The sequence below is a fragment of the Rattus norvegicus genome, chromosome 18 (assembly GCF_021556685.1).
Source record: "Rattus norvegicus strain SHRSP/BbbUtx chromosome 18, alternate assembly SHRSP_T2T, whole genome shotgun sequence".
Taxonomy (NCBI): Eukaryota; Metazoa; Chordata; class Mammalia; order Rodentia; family Muridae; genus Rattus; species Rattus norvegicus.
In genome coordinates, this window is record NC_141551.1 from 55,070,198 (window position 1) to 55,086,861 (window position 16,664).

Here is a 16,664-nt window from a genome sequence, read left to right on the forward strand (position 1 = left end):
CTGTGTTTCACGACATAAGCGAGTCTTCATTTATTCTCCATATTTGCTTCTTAGCTCTCTTCTGTACATCTATCCTATTTCTTCTTGAGGTTGAATTGCCATAGCTCTTTTATTCTATACATTTATTTCACAGACACAGATTTCTTTTCTTTTTCTATTTTTATTCTTACTTTCCCAACTTCATTAAATTAGGTATTTCTTATTTACATTTCAAATTTTATTCCCTTCCCCAGTTTCCATGCCAACATCCCCGTAACCCCTTCCCTCCCCTTCTACAAGGGTGCTCCCCTCCACATCCTTCCCCCATTACTGCCCTCCTCCCAAGAATCCTGTCAACTAGGGCTCCAGCCTTGGCAGGACCAAGGGCTCCCCCTTCCACTGGAGCCCTTCCTAGGCTATTCATTGCTACCTATGTGGTTGGAGCCCAGTGTCAGTCCATGTACAGTCTTTGGGTAGTGGCTTAGTCCCTGGAAGCTCTGGTTGGTTGGCATTGTTGTTCATATGGAGTGTCAAGCCCCTTCAGCTCTTTCAGTCCTTTCTCTGATTCCTTCAATGGGGGTCCCATTCTCAGTTCAGTGGTTTGCTGCTGGCATTCGCCTATGTATTTGCTGTATTCTGGCTGTGTCTCTCAGGAGAGATAAACATCCAATTCCTGTCGGCCTGCACTTCTTTGCTTCATCCATCTTATCTAGTTTGGAGGCTGTATATGTATGGAGCACATCTGGGACAGGCACTGAATGGGTGTTCCTTCAGCCTCTGTTCTAAATTTTGCCTACCTATCCCCTCCCAAGGGTATTCTTGTTCCCCTTTTAAAGAAGGAGTGAAGCATTCACATTTTGGTCATCTTTCTTGAGTTTCATGTGTTCTGTGCATCTAGGGTAATTCAAGCATTTGGGCTAATATCCACTTATCATTGAGTGCATACCATGTGTGTTTTTCTGTGATTGGGTCACCTCACTCAGAATGATATTCTCCAGTTCCATCCATTTGCCTATGAATTTCATAAAGTCATTGTTTTGACAGCTGAGTAGCATTCCATTGTGTAGATGTACCACATTTTCTGTATCCATTCCTCTGTTGAAGGGCATCTGGGTTCTTTCCAGCTTCTGGCTATTATAAATAGGGCTGCTATGAACATAGTGGAGCATGTGTCTTTGTTGTATGTTGGGGCATCATTTGGGTATATGCCCAAGAGAGGTATAGCTGGGTCCTCAGGTAGTTCAATGTCCAATTTTCTGAGGAACTTCCAGACTGATTTCCAGAATGATTGTACCAGTCTGCAATCCCACCAACAATAGAGAAGGGCTCCTCGTTCTCCACATCCTCTCCAGCATCTGCTGTCGCCGAAGTTTTTGATCTTAGCCATTCTGACTGGTGTGAGGTAGAATCTCAGGGTTGTTATAATTTGCATTTCCCTTAGGACTAAAGATGTTGAACATTTCTTTAGGTGCTTCTCAACCATTCAGCATTCCGCAGCTGTGAATTCTTTGTTTAGCTCTGAACCCCATTTTTAATAGGGTTATTTGTCTCCTTGCAGTCTAACTTCATGAGTTCTTTGTATATTTTGGATGCCCTCTATCAGTTGTAGGATTGGTAAAGATCTTTTCCCAATCTGTTGGTTGCTGTTTTGTCCTAACAACAGTGTCCTTTGCCTTACAGAAGCATTGTAGTTTTATGAGATCCCATTTGTCAATTCTTGATCTTAGAGTATAAGCCATTGGTGTTTTGCTCGTGAAAATTTCTCCAGTGCCCATGTGTTGAGATTCTTCCCCCGTTTTGCTTCTGGTTTGATGTGTATCTGGTTTGATGTGGAGGTCCTTGATCCACTTGGACCTAAGCTTTGTACAGGGTCATAAGCATGGATCGATCTGCATTCTTCTGCATGCTGATCTCCGGTTGAACCAACACCATTTGCTGAAAATGCTATCTTTTTTCCATTGGATAGTTTTGGCTCCTTTGTCAAAAATCAAGTGACCATAGGTGTGTGGGTTCATTTCTAGGTCTTCAACTCCTTTCCACTGGTCTATCTGCCTCTCTCTGTACCATACAGTTTTTATCACTATTGCTCTGTAATACTGCTTGAGTTCAGGGATAGTGATTTCCCCTGAAGTCCTTTTATTGTTGAGGATAGTTTTAGCTATCCTGGTTTTTTTCTTATTCCAGATGAATTTGCAAATTGTTCTGTCTAACTCCATGAAGAATTGGATTGGAATTTTAATGAGGATTGCAATGCATCTGTAGATCACTTTTGGTAAAATGGTCATTTTTACTATATTAATCCTGCCAATCCATGAGCATGGGAGATCTTTCCATCTTCTGAGATCTTCTTCAATGTCTTTCTTCAGAGGCTTGAAGTTCTTATCAGACAGATCTTTCACTTGCTTGGTTAAAGTCACACCCAGGTATTTTATATTATTTGGGACTATTATGAAGGGTGTTGTTTCCCTAATTTCTTTCTCGACTTGTTTCTCTTTTGAATAGAGGAAGGCTACTGATTTATTTGAGTTAATTTTATACCCAGGCACTTTGCTGAAGGTGTTTATCAGGGTTAGTAGTTCTCTGGTGGAACTTTTGGGGTCAGCTAAATATACTATCATATTATCTGCAAATAGTGATATTTTGACCTCTTCCTTTCCAATCTGTATCCCTTTGATCTCTTTTTGTTGTCTGATTGCTCTGGCTAGGACTTCAAGAACTATATTGAATAATTAGGGAGAGAGTGGGCAGCCTTGTCTAGCACCTGATTTTACTGGGATTGCTTCAAGTTTCTCTCCATTTAGTTTAATGTTAGCTACTGGTTTTGCTGTACATGGCTTTTACTATGTTTAAGTATGGGCCTTGAATTCCTGTTCTTTTCAGGACTTTTATAATGAAGGGCTGCTGAATTTTGTCAAATGCTTTCTCAGCATCTAATGAAATGATCATATGGTTTTTACCTTTCACTTTGTTTATATAATGGATTACGTTGATATTTTCCCATCTATTAAACCATCCCTGCATACCTGGGATGAAGCCTACTTGATCATGGTGGATGATTGTTTTGATGTGCTCTTGGATTCGGTTTGCAAGAATTTTATTGAGTATTTTTTCATTGATATTCATAAGGGAAATTGGTCTGAGTTCTCTTTCTTTGTTGGGACTTTGTGTGGTTTATGTATAAGTGTAATTGTGGCTTCATAGAAGGAATTTGGTATCACTCTGTCTGTTTCAATTTTGTGGAACAGTTTGGATAGTATTGGTATGAGATTTTCTATGGAGGTCTGATAGAATTCTGAACTCAACACATCTGGACCTGGACTCTTTTTGGTTGGGAGAGTTTTAATGACTGCTTCTATTTCTTTAGGAGTTATGGGGTTGTTTAAATGGTTTATTTGTTCCTGATTTAACTTCAGTACCTGGTATCTGTCTAGGAAATTGTCCATTTCCTCCAGATTTTCAAGTTTTGTTGAATATAGGCTTTTGTAGTAGAATCTGATGATTTTTTGAATTTCCTCTGATTCTGTAGTTATGTCTCCCTTTTCATTTCTGATTTTGTTAATTTGGACACACTCTCTGTATCCTCTGGATAGTCTGGCTAAAGGTTTATCTATCTTATTGATTTTCTTCAAGAACCAGTTTTTGGTTCTGTTGATTCTTTGTATAGTCCTTTTTGTTTCTACTTGGTTGATTTCAGCTCTGAGTTATTCCTGCCTTCTACTCCTCCTGAGTGTAATTGCTTCTCTTTGTTCTAGAGGTTTTAGGTGTGCTGTCAAGCTGCTGATATATGCTCTCTTCTGTTTCTTTCTGCAGGCACTTAGAGCTAATGAGTTTTCCTCTTAGCCCAGCTTTCATTGTGTCCCACAAGTTTGGGTATGTTGTACCTACATTTTCATTAAATTCTAAGAAGTCTTTAATTTCTTTCTTTATTTCTTCCTTGACCAGGTTATCATTGAATAGAGAATTGTTCAACTTCCATGTATATGTGGGCATTCTTTCCTTATTGTTATTAAAGACCAGCTTTAGCCAATGGTGGTCTGATAGGACACATGGGATTATTTCTATCTTTCTGTATCTGTGGAGGCCTGTTTTGTGACTGATTATATGGTCAATTTTGGAGAAAGTGCCATGAGGTGGTGAGAAGAAGGTGTATCCTTTTGTTTTAGGACAGAATGTTCTATAACTATCTGTTAAGTCCATTTGGTTCATGACTTCTGTTAGTCTGTCTATGTCTCTGCTTAATTTCTTTTCCCATGATCTGTCCATTGATGAGAGTGGGGTGTTGAAATCTCCTACTATTATTGTGTGATGTGCAATGTGTACTTTGAGCTTTAATAAGGTTCTTTTATGTATGTAGGTGCCCTTGTATTTGGAGCATAGATATTTAGGATTGAGAGTTCATCTTCGTGGATTTTTCCTTCCTTATCTTTTTGATGACTTTTGGTTGAAAATCGATTTTGTTCGATATTAGAATGACTATTCCAGCTTGCTTCTTCAGACCATTTGCTTGGAAAGTCATTTTCCAGCCTTTTACTCTGAGGTAGTATCTGTCTTTGTCTCTGAGGAGTGTTTCCTGTAGGCAGCAAAATGCTGGGTCCTCATTACATATCCAATTTGTTAATCCGTGTCTTTTTATTGGGGAATTGAGTCCATTGATGTTGATAGATATTAAGGAATAGTGATTGTTGTTTCTTGTTTTCTTCGTATTTGGAGGTGAGAATATGTTTGTGTGCTTGTCTACTCTTTTGTTGTAAAACGATTAGTTTCTTGCTTTTTCTTTTCTTTTTTCTTTTTTTTTTTATTAACTTGAGTATTTCTTATATACATTTCGAGTGTTATTCCCTTTCCCGGTTTCCGGGCAAACATCCTCCTCCCCCCCTCCCCTTCCTTATGGGTGTTCCCCTCTCAACCCTCCCCCATTGCCGCCCTCCCCCCATTGACTAGTTCACTGGGGGTTCAGTCTTAGCAGGACCCAGGGCTTCCCCTTCCACTGGTGCTCTTACTAGTATATTCATTGCTACCTATGGGGTCAGAGTCCAGGGTCAGTCCATGTATAGTCTTTAGGTAGTGGCTTAGTCCCTGGAAGCTCTGGTTGCTTGGCATTGTTGTACTTTTGGGGTCTCGAGCCCCTTCAAGCTCTTCCAGTTCATTCTCTGATTCCTTCAATAGAGGACCTATTCTCAGTTCAGTGGTTTGCTGCTGGCATTAGCCTCTGTATTTGCTGTATTCTGGCTGTGTCTCTCAGGAGCGATCTACATCCGGCTCCTGTCGGTCTGCACTTCTTTGCTTCATCCATCTTGTCTAATTGGGTGGCTGTATATGTATGGGCCACATGTGGGGCAGGCTCTGAATGGGTGTTCCTTCAGTCTCTGTTTTAATCTTTGCCTCTCCCTTCCCTGCCAAGGGTATTCTTTTTCCTCATTTAAAGAAGGAGTGAAGCATTCACATTTTGATCATCCGTCTTGAGTTTCGTTTGTTCTAGGGATCTAGGGTAATTCAAGCATTTGGGCTAATAGCCACTTATCAATGAGTGCATACCATGTATGTCTTTCTGTGATTGGGTTAGCTCACTCAGGATGATATTTTCCAGTTCCAACCATTTGCCTACGAATTTCATAAACTCGTTGTTTTTGATAGCTGAGTAATATTCCATTGTGTAGATGTACCACATTTTCTGTATCCATTCCTCTGTTGAAGGGCATCTGGGTTCTTTCCAGTTTCTGGCTATTATAAATAAGGCTGCGATGAACATAGTGGAGCACGTGTCTCTTTTGTATGTTGAGGCATCTTTTGGGTATATGCCCAAGAGAGGTATAGCTGGATCCTCAGGCAGTTCACTGTCCAATTTTCTGAGGAACCTCCAGACTGATTTCCAGAATGGTTTTACCAGTCTGCAATCCCACCAACAATGGAGGAGTGTTCCTCTTTCTCCACATCCTCGCCAGCATCTGTTGTCCCCTGAGTTTTTGATCTTAGCCATTCTCACTGGTGTGAGGTGAAATCTCAGGGTTGTTTTGATTTGCATTTCCCTTATGACTAAAGATGTTGAACATTTCTTTAGGTGTTTCTCAGCCATTCGGCATTCCTCAGCTGTGAATTCTTTGTTTAGCTCTGAACCCCATTTTTTAATAGGGTTATTTGTTTCCCTGCGGTCTAACTTCTTGAGATCTTTGTATATTTTGGATATAAGGCCTCTATCTGTTGTAGGATTGGTAAAGATCTTTTCCCAATCTGTTGGTTGCTGTTTTGTCCTAACCACAGTGTCCTTTGCCTTACAGAAGCTTTGCAGTTTTATGAGATCCCATTTGTCGATTCTTGATCTTAGAGCATAAGCATTGGTGTTTTCTTCAGGAAATTTTTTCCAGTGCCCATGTGTTCCAGATGTTTCCCTAGTTTTTCTTCTATTAGTTTGAGTGTGTCTGGTTTGATGTGGAGGTCCTCGATCCACTTGGACTTAAGCTTTGTACAGGGTGATAAGCATGGATCGATCTGCATTCTTCTACATGTTGCTCTCCAGTTGAACCAGCACCATTTGCTGAAAATGCTATCTTTTTTCCATTGGATGGTTTTGGCTCCTTTGTCAAAAATCAAGTGACCATAGGTGTGTGGGTTCATTTCTGGGTCTTCCATTCTATTCCATTGGTCTATCTGTCTGTCTCTGTACCAATACCATGCAGTTTTTATCACTATTGCTCTGTAATACTGCTTGAGTTCAGGGATAGTGATTCCCCCTGAAGTCCTTTTATTGTTGAGGATAGCTTTAGCTATCCTGGGTTTTTTGTTATTCCAGATGAATTTGCAAATTGTTCTGTCTAACTCTTTGAAGAATTGGATTGGTATTTTGATGGGGATTGCATTGAATCTGTAGATTGCTTTTGGTAAAATGGCCATTTTTACTATATTAATCCTGCCAATCCATGAGCATGGGAGATCTTTCCATCTTCTGAGGTCTTCTTCAATTTCTTTCCTCAGTGTCTTGAAGTTCTTATTGTACAGATCTTTTACTTGCTTGGTTAAAGTCACACCGAGGTACTTTATATTATTTGGGTCTATTATGAAGGGTGTCGTTTCCCTAATTTCTTTCTCGGCTTGTTTCTCTTTTGTATAGAGGAAGGCAACTGATTTATTTGAGTTAATTTTATACCCAGCCACTTGGCTGAAGTTGTTTATCAGCTTTAGTAGTTCTCTGGTGGAACTTTTGGGATCACTTAAATATACTATCATGTCATCTGCAAATAGTGATATTTTGACCTCTTCTTTTCCGATCTGTATCCCTTTGATCTCCTTCTGTTGTCTGATTGCTCTGGCTAGAACTTCAAGAACTATATTGAATAAGTAGGGAGAGAGTGGGCAGCCTTGTCTAGTCCCTGATTTTAGTCTACTCTTTTGTTGTAAAACGATTAGTTTCTTGCTTTTTCTAGGGTGTAGCTTGCCTCCTTGTGTTGGGCTTTACCATTTATTATCCTCTGTAGGGTTAGATTTGTAGAAAGATATTGTGTAAATTTGGTTTTGTCATGGAATATCTTGGTTTCTCCATCTATGTTAATTGAGAGTTTTGCTGGATTCAGTAACCTGAGCTAGCTTTGTGTTCTTTTAGGGTCTGTATGACATCTGTCCAGGATCTTCTGGCTTTCATAGTCTCTGGTGAGAAGTCTGGTGTGATGCCTTTATATGTTACTTGACCTTTTTCCCTTACTGCTTTTAATATTCTTTCTTGTTTTGTGCATTTGGTGTTTTGACTATTATGTGACAGGAGGAGTTTCTTTTCTGGTCCAATCTATTTGGAGATCTGTAGGCTTATTGTATGTATATAGGGATCTCTTTCTTTAGGTTAGGGATGTTTCCTTCTATGATTTTGTTGAAGACATTTACTGGTCCTTTGAGTTGGGAATCTTCACTCTCTTCTATACCTATTATCCTTAGGTTCGATCTTCTCATTGTTTCCTAAATTTCCTGTATGTTTTGGGCCAGTAACTTTTCCCTTTTTTACATTATCTTTGATAGTTTTGTCGATGATTTCTATGGAATCTTCTGCTCCTAAGATTCTTTCTTCTATCTCTGGAATTCTTTTGGTGATGCTTGTATCTATGGCTCCTTGTCTCTTCCTTTTGTTTTCTATATCCAGTGTTGTTTCCCTTTGTGCTTTCTTTATTGTTCCTATTTCCATTTTCAATTCCTTCACCTGTTTGATTATGTTTTCCTGTAATTCTTTCAGTGACTTTTTTGTTTCCTTTCTAAGGGCTTCTACTTGTTTACTTGTGTTTTCCTGCATTTCTCTAAGGGAGTTCTTTGTGTCTTTCTTAAAGTCCCCCATCATCATGATCAAATGAGGTTTTTAAATCTAGATCTTGCTTTTCTGGTGTGTTTGGATATTCAGTGTTTGCTTTGGTGGGAGAATTGGGCTTCGATGATGACATGTGGTCTTGGTTTCTGTTGCTTGGATTCCTGTGTTTGCCTCTTGCCTCAGGTTGTCTCTGGTGTTACCTTGTTCTCCAATTTCTGTCAGCGGCTTGACCGTCCTATAGGCCTGTGTGTCAGGAGTGCTATAGATCTGTTTTCTTTCAGACAGTTATGGGAACACAGTGTTCTGCTTTCAGACTTTTAGTTGTTCCTGTCTACTGGCTTTCAGCGGTTCCTGTGAGTGTGTGTCCTGAGTCCACCAGACAGGTCAATTGGAGCAGAAAAGTTGGTCTTACCTCTGGTCTTGGGACTGAAGTTGCTCCTCAGGGCTGGGTTTCAGCTCTCTGTGAGGGCAACAACCAGAAGAGCCTGCCCCTGCTTCTCCTGGGTCCCTCTGCACAGGGGGCCCCAGATGGTGCTAGGTGTTTTCCTCTAGAGTCATAAATGTGGGCAGAGAGTAGTCTCCTCTCATTTCCCAGGTGTGTCTGCCCCTCTGAAGGTCTAACTCTCCTTCCCACAGGATTTGAGTGCTGGGAGCTGTTTGACTGGGTCCTTTCAGATTCGGGTGCAGTCTCTAGTTCCGTCCAGATTTTTTTTAAATGACATATACTCCTAATTTTCTGAGAAAGATGCCTAGCAAGAAAATTTTTTATTTCTGAAAATTACTTAAAATTTAGTGACATATGGAATTTAAGATCTCACCTCATAATCCCTCATAGCTCTGAGGATATTGATCAATTTTAAGCAATTGTTTATATATTAACTACATTTAAGTATAATTAATATATTAATTGTGATAATTCTTATAGAATAAGCACACAATAAGTTGTTAAGGTATAATATGATAACTGTAGGACTAGAATTTTCCTGGATGTGCAGGAAAAAAATGTGATGATAGATAAATTTAAATTACCCAGTTTTCCTGCTAGTGAATATGTTGATTTTTCTCAAAGAGAGAGAGAGAGAGAGAGAGAGAGAGAGAGAGAGAGAGAGAGAGAAATTCACATGATTTTTATAACATACAATGATTCAGAATCCATTCTATTCTCTAGCTACATCAAGGGCTTGGCTAAGAATTCTGCATGACCAGGGATTTAACAGAAGAAGACTCAATTTGCAGCTTTATACATATACTTGTATGCATTTGAGTACACATACTTGACACAGGTTGTTTTCACATCATGAGGATCAATGAAGCAGGTCTTTGAAGCCATGTCTCCATAAGGAAGAGCATTACTAGGCACTAGAACCCCCTAGAAATGCCTACAGTTCACTTTAGTTATTCTGACCTAAGTAAAAAGGGTAGCCTGAAGAAGCCTTTACCCCAAGTTTATACACACCCCTAATGCAAGGATCACCAAAAGATAAAATGAAAGTAGACAGGGGCAGATGACTACAGGTATAGTCACTAGCTCAGGCTACTGAAATAAACTGTAACTGAAATCTGTAACATGGGTCAAGTATTCCATGTCGGCTTCCTATCCCTGAATCTGTTTCTCTCCTTCCTTCTCCTACTTTCTTTTGTGTGTGTGTGTGTGTGTGTGTGTGTGTGTGTGTGTGTGTGTGTGTGTGTGTGTGTGAGAGAGAGAGAGAGAGAAAGACTTTCCATCTTTCTTCTTAAAACAAAATTTCTCACTGAACATGAAATTTGAAGATCCATCCATTTGTCCATGAATTTCATTAAGCCATTGTTTTTCATAGCTGAGCACTATTCCATTGTGTAAATGTATCACATTTTCTCTATCCATCCTTCTGTTGTGGGACATCTGGATTGTTTCCAGCTTCTCGCTATTATAAATAAGGTTTCTATAAACATAGTGGAGCATATGTTCTTGTTATATGTTGGAGCATCTTTTGGGTATATGCCCAGTAGTGTTATAGCTGGGTTTTCATGTAGAACTATTTCCAATTTCCTCAGGAACAGCCAGATTAATTTCCAAAGTGGTTTTACCAGTATGCAGTATCACCAGCAATAAAGGAGTATTCATCTTTCTCCACACCCTCTCTAGCATCTGCTGTCACCTGAGTTTTTGATCTTAGCCATTCTGATTTGTGTGAGGCAGAATCTCAGGGTCGTTTTGATTTGCATTTCCCTGATTACTAAGGATATTGAAATTTGAAGACTTGTCTAACTGGTCAATGAACTCCAGAGATCTACTTAGACTCTATCTATTCCATCCCTGGAACTGATCTTAGAGAACATATTATCAGGCCCAGCTTTGTAGCTGGGTACTGGAAATCTGAACTCAGGTCCTCATGCTTGCATGATTGAACTATCTTCCCAGACTCCTTCATCTTTCAAACTTTGCAAAAATCATCTTAAGACCCATTCTGATGGAAAACATACAAAAAAGAATTCTTGAAAATGTAGTTCAAGTTATTCAAATGACACATCATTATATTTTACTGTTTCCCTAAATGGTAAAACTTGGTTTTTATCCTGGAACTTTATTTATCAAAACTAAAGAAAAGAAAATCTTGAGAAATGCTGGAATTACTGGTAAACAGGAATATTATCTCTTCATATGTCTAGTATATTGGATTAAAATGAATTCCATAGATATTAAGAGGACTGATGACATTAGCTGAAATGCCCAACAGTGGGGAGATCAAACCAGAAGGGACTACCTTCAGTAGATACTCACCAGTTGAGTCAGGAGGTCACCTACCCGTCTTCAAAACTGTTAACCCAGAATTGTTCCTGTCTACATGAAATAGAGGGACAAAAAATAGAGCAGAGAATGAAAGAAAGGCCACCCAGTGACCTGCCCAACTTTTAATCCATCCCATCTGTGCACACCAAATACTGACACTGTTACTGAGGCCATATTGTATATGCAGAGAGGAGCCTGGCATTGCTGCCTTCAGAGAGGTTCAACCAGCATTGGATTGAAACAAATGCTGATATTTACAGCTAAACATTAGATTGAGGTTGGGGACCCATATGGAAGAGTTAGAGGAAGGATTGAAGGAGCTGAAAGAGATTGCAACCCCATAGGAAGAGCAACACTGTCAACTAACCTGGACCCCTCAGCGCTTCCAAAGACTAAGCCAAAAACCAAGGATCATACATGGCCTGGTTCGTGGCCCAGGGCACATGTGCTGCAGAGTAATGCCTTGTATGGCCTCATAGGGACAGGATGCCCTTAATCCTGTGGAAACTTGATGCCCCAGGGAAGAGGGATGCTGGTGGGATGGATGGAGGTTGGATGATCACCCCCTCAGAGGTGGGGGGAGGGGTATAGGGTAAGAACTCAGGGAGGGGGGGACCAGGAAGGGGAGAAATTTTAGAAGGTAAATAAACAAAGTAATTTAATAAAAAAAGAGTTAATACTCTTATATGTAATATTTAATGCCAGCTGCTTAAATGTGTTTGAATGAGAATAATATGCTGCTGATTAATCCTAGCTTCATATCAATGACTTCTGAATCATGTACTCCAATGAGCAAAGCTATAATATCAACATATACGAAGTTTATCTTTTTGTTATTCACTCTGGCAGACATGTTAGTGCAGCCACACTATAGTTAGAGCATTTAAATCACTTAAATTATAATCTGTTTAGTTAAGATACAAGTTGCGATTCCCCTGGCTCTAAAACCATGGTAAGCAGCAAAGCTTTATGGAAGCATTAATAATCAAATGCACAGCTGGGGCTCATCAACACCATCCAAGTGCATTAAGGTTGGAAGCAGTGGTTGGAGGAGCTCTGGAACCATCCTGCCACGGCTCAGGCAGCCAAATCCATTACAGGGTGCTCCAAATGCATAACTCAAAAGGGAAGGGAAGCAGGATTCAGTCGATCTCCAAATGCACAGTGGGGTGGATGGAAGCACAGCCCATCGACCAGAAATCATCAGCCAAGTTCTTATTAAAGCAAAGGACCCAACAAAGACATTGCTAAAATGCTGCACTCCAATAATGAGATGGGACTGATCGCTTATTCAATTTACACATCTACTTGTCTGGAAGCCTTCATTGGGAGGCAAACATGTCTGAATTCTAATCACTTTTTAACTGGACATTTGCCAAAGTATGCTAGAAAAACTAAAACGTTTTTTATTTTGTAGATATTGAATTGATAGCAAAGGATTTAGAAAATTAAAATAATATAATCTGTGGATAAATCTTGGGGTCCTTGAAACAGAAATATTGTAACAATGTAGTTAGTGTAAAGCTGTGTCTTATGGCCACTTGAATGACTTTAGTAAATCATAAAATGGGGAGGGGGGAAGAGTGGGAGGTGAGGAAGTATGTAAGATGGCTCTCGACCACCTGAAACTGAGTTCCCTGTCGCTGTATAAAAAGCCAGGTGTGGCAGGACACAACTGTAACCCCCGCACTATACGGGGTGGAGACAGGAATGTCACTGGGGCTTGTCAGCTGCCAGCCTAGCTCCAGGTTTAAGAGGAGACCTTTCTCAAGGGAATTAGGCAGAGAGTTACAAAGCCAAAAAACTGACATCTTGTCTTGAATTCTGCCCATGCATCTTGCACCAGCAAATAAACTTGCATACATATGTACTTGCATACTCACACATACACATACATATGCATATACTTCCACACAGACACAAGTACATGCAAATGCACACATTTACATACATACAAATACACATGTGCACACAAGCATACAAATAGACACACATACACAGAAGCATACACATGTACACACATACAAATATATATACATATACACACATATATACATATACAAATATACACACATACACACAAGCATACACATACACACATGCACACAAGCACACACACATGCATACACACTCAAAATAGATATACACAAGCACATTCACATGTAAACACATATAAATACACTCACACTTCACATGCACCACACACATACACACACATACACACACACATGCACACACTTATTATTGCCAAATTTTTTTTCTAATTCTATTTCAAGTATGACCCTGCTTCCAATACATTTAATTGTACAGAAGATTTCTCTCATGCTCTAGCAGGCTCAGTCTCTTGAAGGACAATTGTTTTAGTTGGCACCATTGGGCCATAGTTCTTGGAAATCCCTTTTGAAGTCTTTTAAAATTGTACCTAATGCATCAAGCTAAAAGAAAGTAAGAACAAAAGGGTATTGAGCCATATCTGCATGGGAGCTGAAGCTAATGTGCTTGTATCCATCAGACTAATTGTCAGCTACATTATTCTATTTCAGTGTTTTATGAATAACTATCTTATAAAGAATGATTTAAAAAAAAACTTTAGGTTTCTAGATATGAAATAGCATGCCACAAAATATACATTAATTGAGCTAAAAAATTTTTAGTTTTACACTGTTCCTTTAAATTCTTGTTTCTGTACCCATAGGTCAGTACATCTCTCATCCCTCATTTAGAGAAGTTCCTTTAGAGGATGCTGAATGCAGAGACCAATAGCTGGTCAGTATGCAGAGAGTAAAAGACTGTAGATGTGGAGTGCTCACATGTAAATACCACATCTATAGCACACCTTCTCTCTCCAACACTTGAGGTAAAGAGAGAAAGCAAAAAGACTGTCTGAGCCAATGCAGTCAACATCTGAGGTTAAACTCTGTTTGCTGATCATGAAAGAACTCTTGTACGCATGAACTCACAGAAGCTCTGACTACACACTCAAAACCTTCACAAATCAAGACAGACAAAAATCTCAGCATGGGTTGAGAAGGGGCTATGAAATTCTCCTCTTAGCTTAGGAGCTATTTGTAATTGATGGAAGTTGCTGCTAAGAGAGAAAGAATCTGTTCTCTTTTTTTCTGAATTTAAAAGAAAAATTGGTTTATATAAAGAATATAAACGCAATAGGGAAGAGTCAGTTATTTTCCTATTAGTCTCATACACACCCATATACATACACAACACACACACATACACACACACATACACATACATACACATATACACATATACACACACATACACACACATGCATACATACACATACACATACACACACACATACACACAATGCCAATATAAAGTAGTACAAAGAGAAAAGGTACATGTTTAGATATTATATGACAACAATAAATCACTTTCTTGTTTAATGGTAATGTTAGTAACAGGTAAAATATATTTGCTACTTAGCAGCTCCCTGAAACTCCCCCAAAACTTTGAATTCTAAGTCAGATTCTGAATTTTAGACAGTATTCTGGTTTGTTGAAATTAACAACTTCGCACACTCTAGAATCACCCGGGAGAGTAATCTCAATCAATGGTCTGTCTAGATCATGTAGTTCTGTGGACAGGCCTGTGGAGGATTATCTTAATTACTTTAATCAAGGTTGGAGGATCCACCCACTGTAGGTGATACCATTCCCTATGCAAAATATCCTGAACTATTTAAGAATGAAGAAAGCAAGTTGAGCCCAAGAATGCATACATACATTCTCTCTGCTCTGGACTGTGGAGGTCATTAGCTTTCTCAAGGTCCTGCCACCCAGACTTCCCTGGAGTGATGGGCTTCAACCTGGAACTGGGAGAATAAATAAACTCTTTTGCCCATAAGTTACTTTTGTCCTAGCATTTTTACTGTGGAACAAGAAGTGAAATTAAAAGAGATTGTTCTAACAATCAACTTTTTCTAGACACACAGATGATGGCTGTCTTTCACTCTACTTCTCTATGGTCTTCCTCTGGAAATATCATCAGGAGGTCTCTTCATTACGTTATGCCAAATCATTCTCGATAACTACAATAGTTATTGCATTATATTTACATAATCGTGATTTCACCCTGCAGTAAGATTAGCTTATGTTCATTCAGGATCAACATGTTGAAATGTATTCACAGATGGTATTAGTCCATAGGGCCTTTGGGAAGTGGCTAGGCCGTGAGAACAGAGCTCTCATGGACGGAATAGTTGAATTTATCGAAGTTTTCAAGTCCCTTCCACCTTTGAGAAAAAAACAAAACAAAACAAAACAAAAACAAACCAAGACCAGGAACTGAACTTCCATCAAGAACTAAATTTCCTAGCACCTTGAGTTGAACTTCACAGCCTCAAAACTTTTGAAAAACGAAAACATCCATTATTTATTAGTGTCTGCTATTTTACCATTTTTGTTAATATCCTGCTATTTTTGTTAAATCAATCTGCAAAAACTAAGACAGTATACTGATAAATCTAAATAATACTGTGACAGAGTCACATACATATACATAAAATGTCATTAGATAAGAAAATGCATTTTTTTCCTGATAAAATTCAAGACAGAACTGTAAGGCAGACAACTGCCAAACTTTTCACAGCCAGTAAGTGCCCTGGTCCTGCTGTGCTTTTCCGGCTGCCTTTTCCGGAAAGGGTGTGTAGCTAAAGTGATGGGGAAATCCACCATGGTTCATCTGCTTAGTCAAATTTGTCTCTAGAAAGTATGTCCTGGGTTCTGTATTTTCCCAACTCAGGGTAATTTTCTACCTTATTTATGGAAGATCATATTACCTACAAGGGAAGGAGGAATGCTTGCCTTTTCCGCCATCCTGAATAAAGCACCGTGCATGCATTTCTGTTCTGTATCTTCTTTCTCTTTACCCACCTCTTGCTTTCCATTGGCTATTCCTCAAGCTGCCAGTCTAAAGATCCCACCAGCTATAAAGAAGCTTGCCTACTTTTATGCCCAAATTTTGAATACGGGGAGCTACAGTTTTGTCATTGACTCTTTTATTCTGCTGGGAGGTGAAAGGTTTAAAACACATGATTCATTTTTCTTATAATGAGAATATAGATTTTTTTCCTTTTTCTTTCTTTTTACCAAAGGTACTACGTTCTCTATAAATCCGAGATAATTTTCTCTGGCAGATTTGAGCTATTCTGTATACTTAGTCACACTTTCTGAGAGATGTAGTTCGGTTTCAGAGTTTCAGGGACACGATTGATTCTAGTGACCAGGTCCACCCTGTGATCAGGATCCCACTTCCTGTGTTAGCTCTTCCTGCAGCATTTGAAATTTTATTTTCAACTCATTATTTATTATGTTCTCAGCCAAGAGATTTAGAAACTGTTGGTTTATTTCCACCTTAGACACATGAGAAAATAGTTAATCTTGTCATTCTATTTTACAGTTGAATAAGGTTTGGACGAGATAAATAAGGTACCCATAATGTATTTAGTAAAGGGCTGGGTAGTGACCCTTTGGTCCCTGAGAATTACCTCAATGCTAATAATAGGTCCCAATTTGTAGGTCCATTTTCAAATTCTGTTCTATAAGCCCATGGTTTTCTTGGCTGAAATGTAATCTGAGGATCCTGCAAAGGTATTTCTCTCCTAAGGAG

General features: G+C 39.2%; 1 long non-coding RNA gene across 1 annotated transcript in view; it reads right to left on the minus strand.

Moving 5' to 3' along the window:
• LOC147999813 (uncharacterized) overlaps nucleotides 1-16,664 on the minus strand; it is an 81,432-nt gene that overhangs the window by 14,156 nt on the left and 50,612 nt on the right. Inside the window, exon 4 of the long non-coding RNA XR_015642989.1 lies at nucleotides 11,022-11,081. This is a non-coding gene — a long non-coding RNA (uncharacterized LOC147999813). The remainder of the gene's footprint in view (nucleotides 1-11,021; nucleotides 11,082-16,664) is intronic.